Source organism: Homarus americanus, unplaced genomic scaffold, assembly GCF_018991925.1.
Source record: "Homarus americanus isolate GMGI-L3 unplaced genomic scaffold, GMGI_Hamer_2.0 scaffold9847, whole genome shotgun sequence".
Classification (NCBI taxonomy): Eukaryota; Metazoa; Arthropoda; class Malacostraca; order Decapoda; family Nephropidae; genus Homarus; species Homarus americanus.
In genome coordinates this window covers 302,501-313,203 of record NW_024721178.1, presented here as the reverse complement: position 1 = coordinate 313,203, position 10,703 = coordinate 302,501, and positions in this window count along the sequence as shown.

The window sequence follows — 10,703 nt, the reverse complement described above, 5'->3', positions numbered from 1 at the left end:
AACCCACCCTCAACCCACCCACCCACTACTACAACCCACCCTCTACAACCCACCCACCACAACCCACCCACCCTACAACCCACCCACTACAACCCACCCACCCTCTAACCCAAATTACTACAACCCACCCTCTACTACCCCCACCTCTACAACCCTGTACCCCCACCCTCACAACCCACAACCACCCACTACAACTCCACCCACTACTGGCTGCTAACCCACCTCTACAACCCACCCACTACTACACCCAACAATCCTACAACCCACCCACTATCACACCCCACCCACTACTACTGTACAACCCACCCACTCTACAACCCACCCACTACTACAACCCACTTTCTACCCACCCTCTAACTCCCCACCCTCTACAACCCACCCACTACTACAACCCACCCACTACTACACCCCACCCACTACAACCCACCCTCTACAACTCCACCCCACCCTACAACCCACCCACTACTACAACCCACCCTCTACAACCCACCCACTACAACCCACCCCTCTACAACCCACCCAATTACAACCCACCCACCCTCTACAACCCACCCACTACAACCCACCCACACAACCCACCCACCTCTACAACCCACCCACTACTACAACCCACCCACTACTACAACCCACCCTACAACCCACTCCTACAACTCCACCCACTACAACCCACCCACTACTACAACCCACCCTCTACAACCCACCTCACTACCCACCTCATACCCCACCCTCTACAACCCACCCACTACTACAACCCACCCTCTACAACCCACCCACCACACAACCCACCCACTACAACCCACCACCTACTTCTACAATCCACTCCACTACTACAACTCCACCCCATAACCCACCCACTACAACCCACCCACCCTCTACAACCCACTCCACTACTACAACCCACCCTCTACAACCCACCCACTACTGTAACCCACCCTTCACCCCTCTAACCCACCCACTACTACAACCCACCCACTACTACTGTACCACCTACAACCCACCCACCACTACAACCCACCTCTACAACCCACCCACTACAACCCACCCACCCTCTACAACCCACCCACTACTACACAACCCACCCACTACTAACACCCTCTACAACCCACCCACTACTCTACAACCCACCCACTCTACAACCCACCTACACTACAACCCACCCTTCTACAACCCACCCACTACAACCCACACCCACCCTCTACAACCACCCACTACCAACCCACTCTACAACCCACCCACTACTACAACCCACCCTCTACAACCCACTCCACTACTGCACCCACCCCACAACCCACCCACTACTACCCACCCTACAACCCACCCTACTACAACCCACCCCTCTACAACCCACCCACTACTATATAACACCTCTAACCCACCCACTACTACAACCACCCACTAATACAACCCACCCTACAACTCTATACCCACTAATATAGTACTCCACCCACAACCACAATATTGCAACCCACCCACTCTACAAGCCCACCCTTCTCACCCCCTACTATAACCCACCCCTCTACAACCCACCCACTACTACAACCCACCTCACTCAACCCACCCACCCTCTACAACCCACCCACTACTACTGTACAACCCACCCACTACACCCACCCACTACTACACCCACTACTACAATCCACCCTACAACCCACCCACTACTACAACCCACCCACTACTACCCAACCCACCCTCTACAACCCACCCCACTACTACAACCCACCCACTACTACAACCCACCCTACCTCTAACCCACCCACTACTACAACCCCACCAACTACAACTCCAATTCCTCTACAACCCACCCACTACTACAACTCCACCCAATTACTACAACCCACCCACCCTCTACAACCCACCCAATTTCTACCCCACCCACTACAACCCCCACCCACAACCCACCCACCTCTTACAACCCAATTAATTCTATAACCCACCCACTTTCTAGTTGTTCCCACCCACCCACCTACTCTAGTACTACAATGAGTCACCCGAGGCTGAGTACAGTGAGTTATTTATAGTACATAAAGACCTATAAGACCAGATTACTCAGTGTGGGTGGTGGTGGGTGGGTGGATGGGGTGGGAAGGTGGGTGGTGGGTTGGGGGTGGGCCAACACGCGAGGGTCAGCCACCTACGGGTCGATGGTTAGGTCACTCACCCTTGCATATTCACGATTGAATTGGATTGATACATGATTTGATTCACTTGATTGATTCATGGTTTGATTCACTTGATTCACTGATTGACTCATGATTTGACTCATCAATGGATTCGCTATTGATTTTTATTATTTAACTTACTATCTGACTTCCTGATTGATTCATTGACTCACGGCGACTGATTTATTGATTCACAGCGATTGATTCTCTATTTGACTCAGCGATGGATTCAGTATTTTATTCACCGACTGACTCACTTTTTGATAGTCAGGTCATTCATCTCCACACTCATTAACTCACTTAGCACTTGACTCATTTGTTAACTCATTATTCGATGCAAGTAAACTCATCCCTTGACTCACAAACTACTGATCGCTTACCTGTTTGATTCACCGTTGGACTCACCATTTGATTCATCGTTTGACTCAACATTTGACTCACCGTTTGATTCATCGTTTGACTCACCATTTGACTCAACATTTGACTCATCGTTTGACTCACCATTTGACTCATCGTTTGACTCATTGTATGACTCATCGTTTGACTCACCGTTTGACTCATCGTTTGACTCACCATTTGACTCAACATTTGACTCATTGTATGACTCATCGTTTCACTCACCGTTTGACTCATGTGGTTAACTCACAAAAATCCTAGACTCAATGAATAATTCACTTTATGAGTCACTGTGTACCTTGTCGCCCTATGAGTCATGTTGATTCATTCAGCGCTTCATTTAATGATTCATTTTCTGACTCATCGATTGACTCACTTTTTGACTCACAATCTCAGCCTCACTTGAATATTTTGACTCAATAACTCATCTTCTGACCCACAACCTGACTCACCAACTAACCCACGACCTGACCCACCGACTAACTCACCTTGTGCCTCACCATCTGACTCACCATGACTCCCTCAGTAGACCATCACGAGATATCACAGACTAAAGTAATCCTCTATGTTAACTCCTGACCACCTGACCTTTGTATCCAAATTCATTACACAAAGTGCTCTGTACCCAAGCATCTGTCTGTCTGTCTGTTTCTGTCTGTCTGTCTCTGTTTACCTGTCTCTGTCTGTTTCTATCTGTCTGTCTGTATCTGTTTACCTGTCTCTGTCTGTCTGTCTCTGTTTACCTGTCTCTGTCTGTTTCTATCTGTCTGTCTGTCTCTGTTTGCCTGCCTGTCTGTCTGTTTGTCTGTCTGTCTGTATCTCTGTTTCTGTCATTCAGTCTTTGTCTGTCTGTTTCTCTCTGCTTGTCTGTCTATCCTCTTCTCTGTCTGTGCTTTTCTGTCTTTTTCTCGATATGTTTCTGTCTATCTCTTATCTTTTCTCTGTCTACCTGTCTCTCTTTCCCCCATTGCTTCTTATATTTCTGTCTGTCTTTATCTCTCTCTCACTGAGGTGGTAGTGTGTGTGTGTGTGTGTGACGGTGGCAGCTTGTACGTTAGACACTGGAAAAGGTCACGAAGTTGCTTGCATTATCGGCCACTTTGACCTCTAACTACTCTATCAGGGTGGTGGTGGTGGTAGTGGTGATAATGATAATGATAACGATTGATGTTGATGATGATGATGACGACCTATTGTAAGAACTCAAGCAGGGTCAAATACTTTAACTACCCTTGACCTTATTTATTACCCCTGACCTTGAATACAGGGTCACATCATAAAAACTGCATAAATGCTATAGGATTTAAAGTATTGGTCCCCTGACCACTTGACCTCGCTACAACGTAACGATAGTGGTATCTAGATTAAGGCGACAACTATAACACTAATGATTATGTACTATACCTGTAATTACCTTTGTACCTGTATTTGATAATTAATGTGTACCTGTATTATTGCATTATGTTACGTATTATTTACATATTAACTTCCTTTAAATTTGATAATGAAAAGAATTCGTGCTTAATTTATAATATTCTTAAGTAACTTTATCAACTATTTAATTATGTCCCGTAACCTTATAATCATATTAACGGACAAAACATTTTCATTACAGCGAGACTCCCAGGTGAGAGATAGGGAGGGAAAAGGTGAGTTTCTGAGTGTTTGATCTAATAACGTGAGCAGCAGTACGAGGGCGGGTTGCCGTAGGGACCGTGACGTCAGCACCTACGTCACACACCAACCCAACACCGCGCTGCCTGGAAAATAAGTCCCTATGTTATTTGTCCCCCTGCCGATCGTCCTTGATAACCTGATATTGTTCACCCTCTTTTATACATTTTAATATATGTTATGTTGAACAGCCCTTTCACCTGTCGTAATATTTCAAATTAATATGAATTCCCATCTGTCTACCGAGTTGCAACCGTTACATATTTCTCTACAAGTCGCATTGTTCTTCCTTAATAGCTACACATCGGTCGCTCTCTATCACGCAGGTAATATATTTCCCAATAAACGCTCCTTTCATACGTTAGAATATTTCAAATTAATATGAATTCACATCAATGAAATGGAAAATTAACCTCTCAAAAAACTGGTATAAATCGTTTCTGGTAAATTGATGGTGTTCAGTGTCTTTTAAAAATCAGTAATATATTTCAAACAATATTCCTTTCATGTGTTGTGATATGTTAAGTTATTAATACCAATTTACAAGTACTGGAACAATTTCTCTTATTTTAATTCTAACATTTTATTTTATTTTATGACATCTCAATTTATTACAAATTAATTAACTGAATTAATTAACAAGGTAAAAGTACTGGAACATATCGACCTATGATTGGTATTGTTGTTATAGACGTTTGTTCTGGCTTAGTCTTTTAAAAATTATATTACATTCCTCGAAAATATTATCGGTACAGAGTGTTGGTCGTTGTTATAATTATATGAGTGGAGGTTAGGTTAGGTTAGTTTACATATGGTTACTTTAAGTTAAGTTAAGTTAGGTTAGGTTATAAACATAAGTAACTTTTTTATCAATACACATTCCATACACTACACAAGTATACACAATCATTCACTAGGTGCAAAGATATACTGAGCGAACATTTCCAGTCCACACAACATTGAGATGAATTTAATTTTAATTTTTCACTTTTCTTCGAGTTTCTTTTTTCCGTGGACAGCTCGATGACGTCACGCGTGGGAGAGATATATATAGGCCTGCCCCCTGATACCTGGAGGTGTTCATGTGAAGGCTTAATACTCACTGCAGGCGATAAACTTAGGTCTGACCCATGCTTAATACTCACTGATGGCGATAAACTTAGGTCTGACCCATGCTTAATACTCACTGCTGGCGATAAACTTAGGTCTGACCCATGCTTAATACTCACTGCTGGCGATAAACTAGGTCTGACCCATGTATACTCACTGATGGCGATAAACTTAGGTCTGACCCATGCTTAATACTCACTGCTGGCGATAAACTTAGGTCTGACCCATGCTTAATACTCACTGCTGGCGATAAACTTAGGTCTGACCCATGCTTAATACTCATTGATGGCGATAAACTTAGGTCTGACCCATGCTTAATACTCACTGCTGGCGATAAACTTAGGTCTGACCCATGCTTAATACTCACTGCTGGCGATAAACTTAGGTCTGCCCCATGCTTAATACTCACTGCTGGCGATAAACTTAGGTCTGACCCATGCTTAATACTCACTGATGGCGATAAACTTAGGCCTGCCCCATGCTTAATACTCACTGCTGGCGATAAACTTAGGCCTGCCCCATGCTTAATACTCACTGATGGCGATAAACTTAGGTCTGACCCATGCTTAATAACTTAGGTCTGACCCATGCTTAATACTCACTGCTGGCGATAAACTTAGGTCTGACCCATGCTTAATACTCACTGCTGGCGATAAACTTAGGTCTGCCCCATGCTTAATACTCACTGCTGGCGATAAACTTAGGTCTGACCCATGCTTAATACTCACTGCTGGCGATAAACTTAGGTCTGACCCATGCTTAATACTCACTGCTGGCGATAAACTTAGGTCTGACCCATGCTTAATACTCATTGATGGCGATAAACTTAGGTCTGACCCATGCTTAATACTCACTGCTGGCGATAAACTTAGGTCTGACCCATGCTTAATACTCACTGCTGGCGATAAACTTAGGTCTGCCCCATGCTTAATACTCACTGCTGGCGATAAACTTAGGTCTGACCCATGCTTAATACTCACTGATGGCGATAAACTTAGGCCTGCCCCATGCTTAATACTCACTGCTGGCGATAAACTTAGGCCTGCCCCATGCTTAATACTCACTGATGGCGATAAACCTAAGTCTGACCCTGACCCATGCTTAATACTCACTGCTGGCGATAAACTTCCGTCTGACCCATGCTTAATATTCACTGCTGGCGATAAACTTAGGTCTGACCCATGCTTAATATTCACTGCTGGCGATAAACTTAGGTCTGACCCATGCTTAATACTCACTGCTGGCGATAAACTTAGGTCTGACCCATGTATCACTGCTGGCGATAAACTTAGGTATGACCCATGTATACTCACTGCTGGCGATAAACTTAGGTCTGACCCATGTTGTTGTGTTATTACCATCACTAAGGTCGTCAATGGGTTTATATCACCTGAATTAAATCATGATAGCCAGAATAAACTGTTACGTCACTCCTTATGGTGCTTAATGGCCCTGACCTTGTTGTGACCATTAAGCACTAAGGGTGATGGTCAGGGCCTCAATTAACGCCTGTAGTAATAATAACCTCGCGGGACAAATTGTTAAAAAAAAAAATTAAATAAATAAATAAATAAATAAATAAATAAAATATAAATTCTTCTCCGGTGACCCCGACAAGTGACGTACACAGGTGCTGCCTCAGGTACTTGGTGTTAATTTGTAGTACTTCATTTAACACACACACACACACACACACACACACACACACACACACACACACACATTTAACTATGACTCATTACTCTTCCACATGAATTTCAATACTAAAATGAAAAAAAATTATTATTATTATTATTACTGTTATTACCACTACTATTATTATTGCTATCGTCATAATTTTCGTTGTAGCTTCATTATTATCATAGTATTATTATTTACAGTTATCATTATAGTATTTACACACCTTTCAAATTTCTTATCTCACACATCTCTCACCTCTCACTTCTTTTTCTCTCACCTTCTCCTCTAGTCTCCCTCATTTTCTCTCACCTCCTCCTTTAGTCTCCCTCTTTATATCTCATTTCCTTCTCTAGCCTTCCTATTTTTCTCGCACCTCTCCCTATTTCTCCCTTCTCTCCATCTTTTTTTCCTCACCTCTCCCTCTACTCTTCTTCCTCTTCACCTCTAGCTTTCAGGAAATCCCCCTCCTCGACCACCACCCTCCTCCCCCCTACCCCCCTTCGGTGCTTACGTCAAGAGGCCTGGTAGGCTGGTGTCGTCATCTTCACCCCCCAAGAGACGCCACTCACGCATAGGGTGGGACAGGGAAAAGGGCAAAGGGGAGGGGGGATAAAAAGATAGAATTAGATGAGAGATGGAGAATTGGATAGATAGATAGAGAAAAAGGAACAGATAGATAGGTAGATAAATAGATAGAATGAGAAAGGGGATTAGATAGACAGAGGAATGAATGAACAGATAAATAGATATAAGTTGAGAAACAGACAGATAGACAGGTAGATAGAAAGATAACTAGACAGACAGATAAATAAGCAGTTAAATAGATAGACAGACAGACATAGACAGTGTGAGAGAGATATTACTATTCAAGACAACGATAGTGGCAACAGTCAACAACACTATGACTCTACAGCATCTCCAGTCACCCCTACCTCCCAGCCCCCGTGTTCTGTACAGGTAAACACTGTCATTAATGAGTGTAAGTTACCTCATAGTTGTCATTGGTTTAATTAACGTGTTTGTTAATTTATCTTGGATGTATTTTATTAATTGGAATGAGCAAGGCAGGTACAGGTATACAGGTACAGGTGTGTGAGGAGGTATTATAACTCTTATAGGTACAGGTACAGTTACAAGGACAGGTAGATAAATACGAATAAGTAAAGCTACAAATACAGGTACAGATACAAGTATAAGTAAAGATAAAAAGATTATATATACAAATACAAGTACAGATACAGGCACAAGTACAGGGACAGGGACAAATACAGCCACAAGTACAGACACAGATACAGACACAAGTACAGGTACAGATACAGACACAAGTACAGGTACAGATACAGCCACAAGTACAGATACAGACACAAGTACAGGTACAGATACAGACACAAGTACAGGTACAGATACAGACACAAGTACAGATACAGACACAGCCACTAGTACATATCTGCCCGTCTATCTACATACCTGTCTGTTTGTCTGTCCCTATATCTAACTGTTCGTCTATTGATCTGTCTATATGTCTGTCTGTCTGTCTGTCTCTCCGTCCTGAAAATATTTGGCTTTACTGAGTCAGAATGAAATTGGTTGTGCATATACATTAATATTTAACACCATCATATATTCACCATCGCTGGCAAATGCTGTATATATACGTTCACATGTAAGGATACACACACACACACACACACACACACACACACACACACACACACACACACACACACACACACACACACACCACACACCACACACACACACACACACACGCAAGGAATAGAAGCAGAAGAATGATAGATAGAAAAGAGGCTAAAGGAGAAATACGGATGTAGAGAAGAGGAGGAGACACGGGGAGGGTGAGAGGAGAGGAAAAGATAGAGAGTAGAAAAGAGACAAAGAGAGGGAGAAAAAGGAAAAAGAGAGACAAAGGAGACAAAGAGAAAGAAAAGAAAGAGAAGAACGAGAGAAACAAAAAGAAGAGATATAAAGAGAGGGGTGGATAGAGACAGCGAGAGAATAGAAAAAGAAAAAAGAAACTGAATAAGGGATGGAGAGACAAAAAGAAGATAAAGAGAAAAGGAGAAAAATGCAGAGAGAGAGAGAGAGAGAGAGAGAGAGAGAGAGAGAGAGAGAGAGAGAGAGAGAGAGGGTGAGGGTAGGTGGGGAGTTATCGGAACAATAAAGCCTCCAAATTAACAAACTTTTTGAGCAATAAATTTTTACCTCCTGGGAAGAATTTGATTTTAGACGGGTTCACGGTGAGAGAGAGAGAGAGAGAGAGAGAGAGAGAGAGAGAGAGAGAGAGAGAGAGAGAGAGAGAGAGACCTATCAGCGATTTACGTCATTCAACGTCACGAATGACCGTCAGTGTCAAGAACGTCCGTAAGTGTCAAGAACGGCTGGTAGTGTCAAGAACGACCGTCAGTGTCAAGAACGTCCGTAAGTGTCAAGAACGGCTGGCAGTGTAATAACGACCGTAATTAGAACGGCCGTCAGGTAAGAACGGCCGGCAGTGCCAAAACGGCCGTCAGTGTTAAGAACGGCCGTTAGTGTCAAGAACGACCGTTAGTGTTTTGAATGGCTGGCAGTGCCAAGAACGGCCGTCAGTGTCATGAACGGCGGTGATGAACGTGAGGGCGGGCGCGTGAGGAACGGACAGTGGAGGCGGAGGATCAATACTCGGAAGTGACGGCAGGAAATGAACCCCACGAGTAGGAAGTGGGCCCAGAGGGAGGGAGACAGGGAGAGGAGGGAGGGGTAAGAAGGAGAGGAGAGGAGACAACGAGAGGAGGAGGAGGGAGAGGAGAGGAGACAACAAAGAGGAGAGGATAGGAGAAAGAGATTGAGGAGACGAGGAGAAAATATAAAGGAAATGAGGAGGAAAAGGAGAGGAGGAGACAAGGAGGAGGCGAAGAGGAGAGGAGGAGACAACGAGGAGAGGAGATGGGGAGGAAGAGAGCAGGAGGAGGAGACAACAGGGAAAGGAGATGAGGAGGGAGAGGAGGGGACAACAAGGAGGGAGGGAGGGGAGGAGGGAGGGAGAGGAGATAGGGATAATGGAAAGGAAAGGGATGAAGAAGACAGCGATAATGAGGAAAGGGATAAAGGAGGAGGAGTAGTACACGGATAATGATGATGATTGAGAAGGAAGATGAACTAAAGAGAAGAACAGCAACAATAACAACAACAAATTTCTGCCACGTGAAAGAAGAAAGAAGGAGGAACAAGGAAAGAAGAGAACAAGGAAATGACAACGATTAATATCAGAAGAAAAAACTAGGAAAAGATGGAAAGAAAGGAGGGAAGGAGGGAGGAGGAGGAGGAGGAGGAGGAGGAGGAGGAGGAAAACGACAAAGATACATCAAAATTTTCTCTCATCCCCATTAGGGGTTAATCTTCAGGTGAGACAAGCTGGTTGGACTAATCTTCAGGTGAGACAAGCTGGTTGGACTAATCTTCAGGTGATGCAAGCTGGTTGGACTAATCTTCAGGTGATACAAGCTGGTTGGACTAATCTTCAGGTGATACAAGCTGGTTGGACTAATCTTCAGGTGATACAAGCTGGTTGGACTAATCTTCAGGTGATACAAGCTGGTTGGACTAATCTTCAGGTGATACAAGCTGGGGAGGGGGGGCTAATCTTCAGAAGATCCCTCCATGACAACAAAATCACCTCGTTACTAG